The sequence below is a fragment of the Rana temporaria genome, chromosome 13, assembly GCF_905171775.1.
Source record: "Rana temporaria chromosome 13, aRanTem1.1, whole genome shotgun sequence".
Lineage (NCBI taxonomy): Eukaryota > Metazoa > Chordata > Amphibia > Anura > Ranidae > Rana > Rana temporaria.
The window spans coordinates 73,941,443-73,954,983 of record NC_053501.1 but is presented as its reverse complement, the minus strand read 5'-3'; the positions used below and the strand labels follow the sequence as shown (position 1 = coordinate 73,954,983).

Below are 13,541 nucleotides of genomic sequence, written 5' to 3'. Positions count from 1 at the left end.
AAGCCAACCTCAATGCTTTGTCTAATTGGGCGACTGTGGCAGATGAGGTTTAATGTTGATAAATGTAAAGTTATGCACTTGGGGAATAAGAATATGCATGCATCATACATACTAGGGGAGTACAACTGGAGGGATCTGGGGGTTTTAGTTGATCATAAGCTCAATAATGGCATGCAATGCCAAGCTGCGGTTTCCAAAGCGAGCAAAGTCCTTTCTTGTATTAAGAGAGGTATGGAAAAAAAAAAGAGAAAGAGAAAGAATTTTACCCCCTGTACAAATTAGTAAGACCGTCATCTGGAATATGCAGTCCAATTTTGGGCACCAGTTCTCAAAAAGGATATCGGGGAACTGGAGAAAGTGCCATTACGTCAGAATTTCCTTCTGTAAGGCACAAGTGTGGAATTGAGCGTAGGGGCACTGCCTCGAAGGAGGCCACCATGAGGCCCAGACTGCGGGAGATCAGCAGTCACACCGCCGCCCGAAGAGTTTTGTAATTTGTCCGAGGGGAAAAAGATTCTCGCCTCGAGGGAATCCAGGACCAGGCCCAGGTACTCCAGGGCGCCAAGATCGGCACCAGCACCGACTTTTAGGGGTTCAGGACCCAACTGAAATCTCGATGGGTCTGGATGACAATTGCCACATCCACCTCTAATTCTGCGCTTGAAGCAGCTCTCAGAAGAAGGTCGTCCAGGTAACCCACTATAGCGATACCTTGTTGTCTCAGCAATGCCAGGACCTTGTGAAAACCCTTGGCGCTGAGGCCAGGCCAAAAGAGCCACAAATTGGTAGTGGTCGTCCCGACCGCGAAAAGACGCAGACCTCTGATGCCTGACAAATATGGGGACATGCAAGTACGCGTCCTTGATGTCCAGGATAGCAGAAAATCCCACGGATGGAGTGCCACAGTGATAAGTGCTCCAACCAGTGCCCTATCGTGTGCTGACCCGGACACGGAGTCATCCTCACTGGTCCAAAGGTTTGTGATCCATATCCTCTGAAACCTCAGAACCTGGGCCAGGAAGCCGTAGAAGGGCCCGAATCCGAGTCAGATATATCCAGATGGCGGGAAAGGGGCGCTTTTTACCCCCCTTTTTTCCCCCCACACACCGCAGCACCCTGGCAACAAAGGCCCCGGACTGCCAAAATAGCCTCCACAGAAACCGCAGGAGCACCAGTTGTCATCACAGGTATGTCAGGGAAGAAGCATCCAATTCAGATGCCATATTGACCCACACGTCTGACCCCTTCGAGGTGTAACACCAGGCACAAGGCCCAAACTCCTAGCTGCTCCACACCCGAAGGAAAAAGGGGAACCCAGAGGGACTTCCCACCCCAGTAGGAAAAAAGACTGCACAGCACTGTCCGCCCTGTCCTGACAGAAGGAAGCATGCCGCCGCAACGTGTCCGTGTGGAGAAGCAGAGGATAAAGCCGGCTGCTGTGTTGCATTGTTCAGAGAAAGCCAACACCGCCACAAAGGACAATAGCCACAGGAAAATGGCAAACCGAGCGGCCGCCCTGCAGAAAGCGTGTGTACTCCTGGAAAATGGCCCCCCGCTGTGTTAATAGCACAAGGCGCGCGGATCACAAGAAAATGGCCACCGAGCGGGTCCCTCCCATAGAGAAAAAAGGGCGCACAGCTACAAGAAGAAAATGCCCACCGTAGTACAGCTCAACAGGCCAAGGGAAAAATGGCCGCCGATACAGCAAAAAAATAATGGCAACTGACAAGCAGGGAGCAAGATGGCATGGGATCAGAGAGGGCAGGCAGGAACTCTCCAGGACCCCCCATGAGGCCGGGGGGGAATCCCCCCCCACAGGTACAGCACCCTAGGACAGCGCGCAACCCCCCCCACGAGCACGGAGCCCCCCCTCAGATGAAAAAAAAAACAGGATAGCAGCAGGCCCCGCCAAAAGAGTGAAGAGGAGGGTTGGGAGGGAGAAGGGAAGGGTGGCAGAGAACCCCTGATCGACCTCCCAGGGAATGTCCAGGCCATCTCACCCGCCACCGAGGCAGGGGGGGGGGGGTACTTACTGATCCTGCAAAGCTTGCTGGAAGCATTCCAAAACAGACCCACCACCCGAGCAGTAGGAGGTAGCTGTCGGCCCGGCACACTGACAGACAGTAATTAGCCCAGGTCACATATGTGCCACGGAGCGTGTAGCTCACCAGCCACCCCTGGAGCAATGGGGCATGTCGTAGCCGACCCAGCCACGTAGCTCACTGCCCGAAAGTGGGTGACTTACAAGCATCTAGGACATCCAGGCTGTCGCCCAGTCGGCAGTTGATAGCAGGGGGAAAAAAAAAACCTCCAAGGGCCCATAGGGAGCCAGGTCCAACTTCTATGCTAGGCACAACAAAACTGAAGCTGCTGTGTGCGGGGAGAGGGGTTGTACCTAGAGGGACCTCCTCCTGGGCGGTACTGTACAGTTTAAGTTTGTATTAACACCAACAATGTTTCTGCCTAGTCCTCTCCTGATAGAAGGGAAATACCCTATTGTCAAGATAATCTGCTGTGTGTCCATGAACACAAGAGAAATTACTTCGAACCCTCAAACATTATACATTTTTTTTCTAACACCCTCAGAGAATAAAATTGCGGTCATTGCAATACTTTGTCACACCGTATTTGCGCAGCAGTCTTACAAGCCCATTTTTTTTATATTGTGAAAGATAATGTTACATCGAGTAAATTGATACCAAACATGTCACGCTTCAAATTGTGCCTGCTCGTGGAATGGTATCTAACATTTACCCTTACAAATCTCCATGGCAGCATTTAAAAAGTTCTACAGATGCTTGGTTTTTGAGTTACAGGTGGTCTAGGGCTAGAATACTGCTCTCGCGTCAACGATCGTGGCAATACCTAATCAGGGCTCGACAAATCCCGGTCGCCATCTGAGCTGGCGCCATCTGGTGGTGAGCCGTTGGTATTACAAGTTATTACCACCAGATGTGTAAGCTGGCGCCATCTGGTGGTGGCAGTTGGTATTACAAGTTAAGCATTACAAGTTAAAGCGTGGTTCCCCCCTTAAAAACAACTTTTTTTTATTCCACTGCCCCCCCACATTCCATCACGATTAAGGCTCTTAATATTTTTTTCCTGCTGTACATACCTTAGTACAGCATATTCACCCGTGCATCCGGGTTGCGAATCCCGCGGGAGTGGGCGTTCCTCACATGCTGTTGATTGACGTTTTGCCCAAAAACGAGCTCCCCCCCGTCGCGTAAGCCGCGTCACGGTTGGCGAAAGGAGCCGAACGGCGAGTCGGCGCTATACTGCGCATGCGCATCGCCGTTCGGCTCCTTTCGCCAATCGTGACGCGGCTTACGCGACGGGGGGGAGAGCTCGTTTTTGGGCAAAACGTCAAACAGCAGCATGTGAGGAACGCCCACTCCCGCGGGACTCGCAACCCGGATGCACGGGTGAATATGCTGTACTAAGGTATGTACAGCAGGAAAAAAAATATTAAGAGCCTTAATCGTGATGGAATGTGGGGGAGCAGTGGAATAAAAAAAAAAAGTTGTTTTTAAGGGGGAACCACCGCTTTAAAGAGGAGTTCCACCCAAATTTGGAACTTCCTCTTAACCCACTCCTCTCCCCCTTACATGCCACATTTGGCATGTAATTTTTTTGGGGGGGGAGTGGGGGCTTCAGCACGAGTGGGACTTCCTGTCCCCACTTCCTCCTTCCTGTAGGCGGACTAAGCTTAGTCGCCTTCAGGAAGTGGCTGCTGTTGGCGATCGCCTAGGACACGTCACCAGGTCCTAGGCGATCTCCTGGCCAATTACACGGCGCGGCGCCGGGCCGCGCCGCTCGCGCATGCCGCAGTGCCGCGCCGCTCGCGCATGCGCAGTGGGTGCCCGGCCGTGAAGCCGAAAGCTGTCACGGCCGGGGTGCCCACACTGAAGATGAAGACGCCGGCCGGGGAGGGGGGGAGAGGAGCGGAGCCCCGGCCGGCGCGTCGCTGGAGCGCTGGAGCAGGTAAGTGCCTGTTTATTAAAAGCCAGCAGCTACACTTTTTGTTGCTGCTGACTTTTAATAAACACACAAATGGCTGGAACTCCCCTTTAAACAGCAATTCTAATGTAATTTTTCACTATTTTCACTGCCATCTTCTTCCCTCTAATTAGAACCCCCAAACATTATATATATTTTTTATCCTAACACCCTAGAGAATAAAATGGCGGTCGTTGCAATACTTTGTCACGCCGTATTTGCGCAGCGGCCTTACAAGTGCACTTTTTTGGGAAAAAATTACACTTTTTTTAATTAAAAAAATAAGACAACCGTAAAGTTATCCCCATTTTTTTTAATATTATGAAAGATAATGTTACGCCGAGTAAATTGATACCCAACATGTCACGCTTCAAAATTACGTCCGCTCGTGGAATGGCGACAAACTTTTACCCTTTGAAATCTCCATAGGCGACGTTTAAAAAATTCTACAGGTTGCATGTTTTGAGTTACAGAAGAGGTCTAGGGCTAGAATTATTGCTCTCGCTCTACCAATAGCGGCGATACCTCACATGTGTGGTTTGAACACCGTTTACATATGCGGGCGCTGCTCACGTATGTGTTTGCTTCTGCGCGCAAGCTCGTCGGGGCGCGTTTTCTGGCTCCTAACTTTTTTAGCTGGCTCCTAGATTCCAAGCAAATTTGTCAACCCCTGCCTTACATGTGTGGTTTGAACAGTTTTCATATGCGGGTGCTGCTCTTTTGCGCGTGAGCCCGTCGGAATGGGTGCTTTGAAATATTTTTTTTTTCTTAATTTTAACCCTTTTAATTTGGGCCACTTTTATTACCATTACAAGGAATGTAAACATCCCTTGTAATAGAAAAAAAAAAAAAAAAAGCACAACATATTAATATGAAATCTGTGTAAGAAAAAAAATGGCCCTTTAAGGGGGTATTGCAAAAGTGACGGTTTGACATTGCTTCCGCCCTGCTATGGTATGGAGACAGGTGGGGGCCCATCTTGCCCTCACTCGTATCCATACACAGGAAGGAGGAGGACCCGATCGCCTCTGCCGCTACCGATAGCTCCGGTAAGCGGCTGAGGGTGCGGGAGAACGGCGGGAGGGGGGCCCCCTCTCCCGCCACCGATAATGGTGATCTCGCCGTGAATCCACCATAGAGACCACCATTATTCTAAACTGGACCGCCCACTGAAAAGATGGATACCTCGGTTGTGCAGCAGCTGCTGCCGTTACCGAGATATCCATCTTAAAGTACCAACGTATATATACAGTGGGCGGTCCGTCAAGTGGTTAAACTTATGAACTACCAAAATCCTTCACTATGGATTTCCCCAGTTTTACTCCTCCTAGTACAGTAAAACCTTGGTTTGAGAGCGTCTTGCAAGACAAGCAACATTTTTAAATACATTTTGACTTGATATACAAGCAACGTCTGATTAAGAGTAGTGTCATGTCACAACAGAGTATAAAAAGAGAAGAGAGGTGCCTCCAAGTGTAGCAATATCGCTGCATTTAATTAAGGTACAGAACTCACATGGTAAATGATTAAAACGGGCACACCTAAGTATTAAGCCATCTGGGGTAAAGATATCCATTGATGTCGTCCTTTCCACAAGCGGTTCAAGCCTCGCTTTCAGATCGTTCTACAGGGTAGTCCTCCCGGTCATGATTGCAGACTGATGGCGGCAAGGAGGGCAGTCTATGTGGATCGCTTTACCCTGGATGCCTGCCTATACATGGATGTGCGTCTTTTAATCATCAACCATGCGAGTTGCAAAATTTTGTACCTTCATTAAATGTAACCACATTGCTACACTTAGAGGCGCCTCTCTTCTCTTTTATACTCTGTAGCTCCTGCTGGATTTTTCTTCTAATTCCCTTGGGGAGACTGCCATTTATGAATGGACATTTTATGGTTACACAAACTTATCACATTGCTATAATCTTTTTATATGGACTATAAACTCAAAGACCTATGAATAAATGGTTGTGGAACGAATCATTTGAGTTTCCATTCTTTCTTTTGGGAAAATTTGCTTTGATATACAAGTGCTTTGGATTACAAGCATTCTTCCGGAACGAATTATGCTCGCAATACAAGGTTTTACTGCATGTATGATGCATGCAAATTCGTAGCTGCCCAAGTGCATAACTTTACATGTATCTACATTAAGCCTCATCTGCCACAAAGTTTCCCAATTAAACAGTTCATTGAGGTCGACTTGTAAATTGGAGACATCCTGTAAGGACGTTATTCCACTGCATACCTTGGTGTCATCTGCAAAGACTGAAATGGTACTTTTAAATTCCAGACCCAATATCATTTATAAAGATATTAAAAAGTAGGGATCTCAACACTGAACCTTGGGGTACACCACTGATAACCTTAGACTATTCAGAGTATGAATCATTAACCACTTAAGGACCAAGTTTTACAAGTTTAAAACTGTTTTTTTGCTAGAAAATTACTAAAAAAACCCCAAATTATATATATATATATATATATATATATATATATATATATATATATATATATATATATACACACCCCCAAAAAAAAATCAATCCGAAAATGACTTTTCTTTTTTTTTTTTTTTCCCCATTTCAATTTTTTTGAATGGGCACAGTGGCTGCGTTTTGATGGGCACAGTGGCGATGTGTGTTGGCACAGTGAGGCTGCATGTGATGGCACAGTGAGGCTGCATGTGATGGCACAGTGAGGCTGCATGTGATGGCACAGTGAGGCTGCATGTGATGTTTTTTTTGGTAGTCAGAGAAGGCAAGCATGGCTCAATAACACACAAAAGTAAAAAAAAAAAAAAAAAAAAAACTTTGTGTGTTATTGAGCAATGCTTGCCTTCTCTGGCTACCAAAAAAAACATCAATTTCAGCCTCACTGTGCCACTGTGAAAAAATGGCAGATAACATTTTTTCCATTAAGAAAGTGCTGGTCAGTCACCTCTGTCAGTACTAACCACCCACCCCCCCCCCCCCCCCCCCCCCCCAATCCAGCGATTTTGTTTTTCCATGATCCAATTTATAACTTATTTTCTAACAGGTTCTGTAGTTCTGCTAGTGCTTACTTTTTTTTTGGAGCACACTGCTCGATTCCTCCTAAGCAGGCAGTGTGACTATTCTGTGTCACAGGCAGCTCCGAGTCCTCCCTCGCCTCCGGCCGTGACATCATGCGGCACGCTGGACTGTACCAAGAGACTCCCCCGTAGGGGGGAGTTAAAAAAAAAAAAATCAGGAAATGGAGCTAGGACGACTCCAGTGGAGCGCAATCGGCAGTCGGCACATAATTTGTACAGTGCCACTGCCCGCACTCTGTAATGGTCTGGCGGCCGCAAATACATCTGTACAAGAACGGCGCCCCCTCCTAGACGAAATGGTACCACCCACGGAGGGCGGTCATTATCGGCGATTTTAAATGTGTTTCGGCTTGTCTCTAAAATTGCTATTTTCGGCCGATATGTATCGGCCACCGATATATCGGTGCATCCCTAATATATTCTTTTCTAACACCCTAGAGAATAAAATGGTGGTCATTGCAATACTTTGTCACACCATATTTGCACAGCGGTCTTACAAGTTCACTTTTTAAAAAAAATAAAACAGTAAAGTTAGCCCAATTTTTTTTATATTGTGAAAACTTGCGCCCGCTATAGGTTGCATCTTTTGAGTTACAGAGTAGGTCTAGGGCTAGAATTAGTGCTCTTGCGCTAATGATCACGGCGATACCTCATTTGTGCGGTTTGAACACAGTTTTCATATGCGGGCGCTACTCACGTATGCGTTCACTTCTGCACGCGAGCTCGGCGGGGCGCTTTAAAAAAATGTTTTTGGTTTTCTTATTTATTTCTTTTTACACTGTTTTTAAAAATATAAATGGGTCACTTTTATTCCTATTACAAGGAATGTAAACATCCCTTGTAATAGAAAAAAGAATGACAGGTCCTCTTAAATATGAGATCTTGGGTCAAAAAGACCTCAGATCTCATATTTAGACTAAAATACAATAAAAAAAAAAAGATAAATTGTAATAAAAAAAAAAAAAAAAAACACAAAAATAGTGACGTTTTGACGTCGCTTCCGCCATGCTATGGAGACGGGTGGGGGCCATCTTGCCCTCACTCGTATCCACACACAGCAGCGTGAAGGACCCGATCGCCTCCGCCACTGCCGATGGCTCCTGTAAGCGGCGGAGGGAGTGGGAGAGTGGCGGGAGGGGCCCTCTCCCGCCGCCGATAACGGTGATCTCACAGTGAATCCGCCGCGGAGACCACCGTTATCGTTTACAGGACCGGCCACAGAAAAGATGAATATGTCGGTTGTGGCAGCAGCTGCTGACGTTACCGAGATATTCACCTTTAAAGTGATGACGTATATGTACGTGAGCCAGTCCTTAAGTGGTTAAGTGGCCTCTGAATTATTTTTTTTAGCCATTTTTCTATCCATTTACAAACTGATCTTTAAAAGCCTGCAGACTTTACCTTACACATGAGCCATATGTGGGGAACTGTATCGAACACTTTTGCAAACTCCAAGTTTACAAAGTCCACCGCCATGCCTCTGTCCAGGGTTTTACTTACCTCTTCATAAAAAGAAATCAGGTTTGTTTGACAACTTCTGTCTTTCAAGAATCCATGATGTCTGTTGCTTAAAAGACAAGTGTTTTTTTTTTTCCAGTTTCAAACTTACTTATTAGGTGGATGCAGCATCGGTCCGATGCTGCATCTCTCCCCTGGCGCCTCTGCACTCAGAACCGAGCGATCGAACATCAGAAGGATCTTGCCTGGAGATCTGCTGAGCTCCTGAAGGACCCGCGGAATCAAGGGCGGGAAGGCATATGCCAGTCTGTAATGCCAGGTCTGAGTCAGTGCATCTAAACCTTCGGACTCCTCTTGGGAAATCGAGAAATCTCCTTACTTTTCTGTTTTGTCGGTTGGCAAACAGGTCTATTTCTGAATTTCCAAAGTACTGCACCAGGGTTTGAAATACCTTGGGGGTTAGTTCCCATTCCCCCTGTCTTATCAGCTGACGACTGAGGAAGTCTGCCTCTGTATTGCTTGTCCCAGAGTTATGTAGATGGCAGAAATTGAGAGAACCTTTCCCTCGGTCCATTCTAGGATCTCCTTGGATAGGTCTGTTAGGGGTCTGAACCTGGTGCCACCCTGGTTACTCAGGTAGGCTATGACCATGGCGTTGTCGAAGCTTACCTGAACCACCTTGCCTGTGATGTCTTTCTTAAAGGCTTTCAGGGCTTCCCCCACTGCTCTGAACTCCCTGTAGTTGGATGACATCTGGGCTAGGGGGCTGTTTTTTGTAAAAATCTTTGGATTTGACTGTTAGTTCAAATGGTAGGGCTCTGAATTGCCAGTGAAAAAATCTCTCCTCCGACTACCACTGCGAACCTCAAATATGTTTGATGGTCCACGTGAATTGGCATGTGCAGGTAGGCATCCTTGAGGTCCAGGGTTGTCATGAAGGCTTCCTTCATGAGGTTCTTGCGTACCGAGTAGATACTTTCCATGGCCAATCTTTTGTATTCCATGTACTTGTTCAGGTTTCTTAAATTTACTATCAGGCAGTATTTTCCCGATGGCTTGCGAACAACAAATACGTGGGAATAGAATCCCTGGTATTGTTGTTCTTTTGATACTGGTATCACCACCTGTTCTACCAACTCCTGGATACCCTCCAGGAAGGCAAATTTTTTTAGGGCATCCCTGGGAGGATGTGCAAGAGTGATCATAGAGGGGGGGGTCTTGCCGAGAATTCAAGACAAAAACCTTCTCGTAGTTTTCGGCAGATATAAGTGCTGTCCGAAATCTTTTCCTACTGAGGAACAAATTGGGACAGTCGTCCCCCTACTCTGATCTTGGCGTCACTTAGTTTCTTTGGAACCAGCTTTGGGAGAGGGGAACAGAAAATTGTTCTTTTTCTTTCCCGTACCATAACCCCACCGTTTGTTGGGTTCCTTTTTGGTTCTACGCTTTGATTGCCAGGAGGGGCCTCGAAAAAATTTCCTAAACCTATCTTTTTTGGGTTTTACTGGAAACTTTTTACCCTTTTCTGATCACCTTGACAGGACGTTGTCCAAGCCCTGGCCAAAAAGCAATGAACCTTGAAAAGGAAGGCCACATAGCTTACCCTTAGATGTTACATCTCCTACCCAGGCCTTATTCCAGACAGCATTCGATTGCAGCATCCGCAAGGTACGCAACAGCTTTTCCTATTACTGTTAGAGAATCAATAACATGATTCGGTTTTCTGGGATAGGTGCTTGGTGAGCTTCTCCACCCAGGAATCTGTATTTCTGGCTACACAGGCTGCTAAGGCTGGACCCATGGCTGCTGTATTAGCCTTCCAAGCTTTTATAAGGAGGTATTCTGCTCTGTGGTCCTTCAAATCCTTAATACTGCCTGTGTCCTCAAAGGAGAGGTCAGACAACTTGGCAACAAAGACACATCCAGTCTTGGGAGCTTAAAGAAAGTCTCCTTATCAGTTTGGTTAAAGGGAAACCTCCTTTTCCAAGATTTTTGTCTGACAATCCTCCTTTCAGGCCCTCTCCATTCCTGTAGGACTAGATCCTTCATGGATTGATGGAGTGGGAACACTGTAGATTGAGACTTGCTCAGCCCCCTATAAACCTTATCTTGTGCTGAGGTTACTTTAGGGGTTTCTGGGATCCTCTCTGTGGCATATATTGCCTGGAGGAGTCCTTCCAGATCTTCTACAGCAAAGAGGTGTCCCCTTAGCCTTGTCTCCTCCTGGGCTTGGCTCAAGGGGTCTATATCTAACTCTCCATCTGAGCTGTGTCCTGATCTGGCCTGGCTTTTCAAGTCCCCCCCCCCCCTTCTTCCTCTGCCTGGCCTAGACTTGTGAGGGTGGGAGGAGGGCACTGGGCCCCCCTGTAAAGAAGCTTTCTTGGGAGGATGTGCCTTTTCTGGGGGTAAGTTCCTCTGTGTCAGGACCCTGGGTTGCTGACTGTCCAGCGGCTTCACAAAAAGCTTTGACAGTTGCCAGCATTTCCGTCTGCATAGATGAAAGGAATTTTTTCATCATTGCAGCAGCCTCCTTTCCTGCTAAATTATTTATAGCAGAAGGGCTTTGAGTGGGACTTAGGGAGTTTATCCTTACAATTCCCACATTTCCTTGAGGAACTATGCCCTGTTGCGGCAGGAGATTGTACTGAGGCCTCCTGGGTTCCGCTTGGGGATTCTGTAAGACAAGAGATACAACACATATGCATAACATTATTCTGTCTTCCCCTAAAACTGCAGGTTTGTACTGGGGAGGAGAAAGGGCAAGGTGAGCCGAGAAGTCAAGTCCTGTTCTGGCTGGCCCCGGGATCTCAGACCCCTGGAAGCCAGGACCCCTCACCCCCTTCTCTCCTCCCTTTCCAAGGGGGGTTTGTACTCACCGGTCTCCCACCTGGATCTGCCTGCAGTCGCATTTGCCTTACCTTCCTCTTGTTCCATGAGAAGGTTGGCTGGGTCCTGGGCTGCTGGTACTGCTAGAGGGGCTGGTACAGCAAGCCGACCGCTTCTCACCGCCTTGCTCTCTACACCACTCTCCACGCTGTCTCCTGGCGTTTCCTAGCACTTCCGGGTTGCACTGAGTCGGCACTGCCCACTTCCTGTGATGCGGCCGTTCAGAACGAGGCTTGGAGATCTGGGTTTTCCTATACAGGAAGCACTGAAGTGCAGAGAGCGGCTAATGGCAGCGATTTTGAAATACAGCGATGGCGTGCACTCCCTGCGGCCAGAGCGCTGATGCACACTTGGGGCAACCTGTGAGAAGGACAAGCCTACAGGTTAGTTCAGCCCTTCCCAAAACCTGTCTCAACGGGGGTACCGTTAGACCCCTCCCCTATCTTTTAGGTCCTAAAAAAAAAAAAAACACACACACACGTCGCTGTGTTCGTGAGAAACACAAATCAATACTGGGGATCAAGGGGAAGGGTGTGGACTTATAACAAGCTGTCGATTGTGTTTCCTGTAGGGAGGATCCCTCATCTCTCAGGTGTGCTGTCCTGGAAGGTGATAGGAGAAATAGAATAGTTTTATAATTCTTCTATATTACATCCATTTAAAAATAGTAGATCATAAAAATTAGTTAAAAACATAAAACGGCTGAAATTGCATGAAACTTATACACAACTTTAGTGACAGCATCTCCTTTCCACCCCGACACGTTTCAGGAAGAGATTAATCCTTTCTTCAGGTGTATAAAGGGAGAGAGACGCACATACTTTTTGTTTCATACATGATGATCAATGATGATTACAGCCGTGCAACATCTAAAAGCCAGGTTCACTTTTGCCAGATGGAGGGGGCACCCATACACTCCCACATCCAAGGCTCCGTGTGATAGTGCTGCACTGACATTCCATGCTACACTTCCTACAACCAAACTGAAAGTGGTTGTAAACCCTTACAGACCACTTTGACCTAGATTAAAGCTTACCTGTAGGTGCAACAAATATCTCCTTAACCACTTAAGACCCGGACCATTATGCAGGTTAAGGACCTTGCCCCTTTTTGCGATTCGGCACTGCGTCGCTTTAACTGACAATTGCGCGGTCGTGCGACGTGGCTCCCAAACAAAATTGCCGTCCTTTTTTTCCCACAGATGGAGCTTTCTTTTGGTGGAATTTGATCACCTCTGCGGTTTTTATTTTTGTGCTATAAACAAAAATAGAGCGACAATTTTGAAAAAGAAAAATGCAATATGTTTTACTTTTTGCTATAATATCCCCCCAAAAACATATATAAAAAAACTTTGCCCCCCCCCCCCTCAGTTTAGGCCGATACGTATTCTACCTATTTTTGGTAAAAACAGGCATGGAGGCTAAGCCTAATGGGAACTATAGTTCCCATTAGGCCGTGATGTAGCAAGAATGAATGCGCACCGCAAACCAGGAAGTCAGTGAGATTTCAACAGGTATCAAACTAGTTATAATGCAAAACATAACATTTTATTTTATCAGCTACTGTCAGACTTTGAAGAAAGGGGAGAGTATAGCCTCTTTTAGAATAGAGATAGAAGAGGTAAAATGTGCCAACATCCCATTTGGTATATAGAACAATAAGACCAAAGTAATTTCGATAACATCGGCTGCTTGAGACCAATGAGTATCAATTGTTAGGTCAAAGGGACAAGGAAAGGGGATTTTGGTAGGGACTTTTCACGGCACTGATAGGAAACAGTATGATAAAAAATAACAATATTTATTCAACATAAAACAAATACAAATACAACTTTCCTTGTCCCTTTGACCTAACAATTGATACTCATTGGTCTCAAGCAGCCGATGTTATCGAAATTACTTTGGTCTTATTGTTCTATATACTGTCAGACTTTAATTTAAGAGGAAAATATTTTTGTCTTTACAACCCCTTTAAGGCCCCTTTCACACTGGGGCGTTATTCGAGCGAAGCCTCATCTGCAATCCCAATGTGCTGGTAAAGCACCTCTAAGACCCTAATGTTTTAGGGTAATTTTGCAGTGCCTCAATGTGAAAGGGTAAGGCGTTTTTACAGTGCTTTCAATTCA

General features: G+C 46.6%; 1 protein-coding gene across 1 annotated transcript in view; it reads right to left on the bottom strand.

The window, feature by feature from the left end:
• Window positions 1–12,473, bottom strand: part of EXD1 (exonuclease 3'-5' domain containing 1) — a 220,208-nt gene extending 207,735 nt beyond the window's left edge. Inside the window, exon 1 of the mRNA XM_040332834.1 lies at window positions 12,453–12,473. The gene's annotated coding sequence lies outside the window, so the exon portion shown is untranslated. The remainder of the gene's footprint in view (window positions 1–12,452) is intronic.
• Window positions 12,474–13,541: the final 1,068 nt, after the last annotated feature.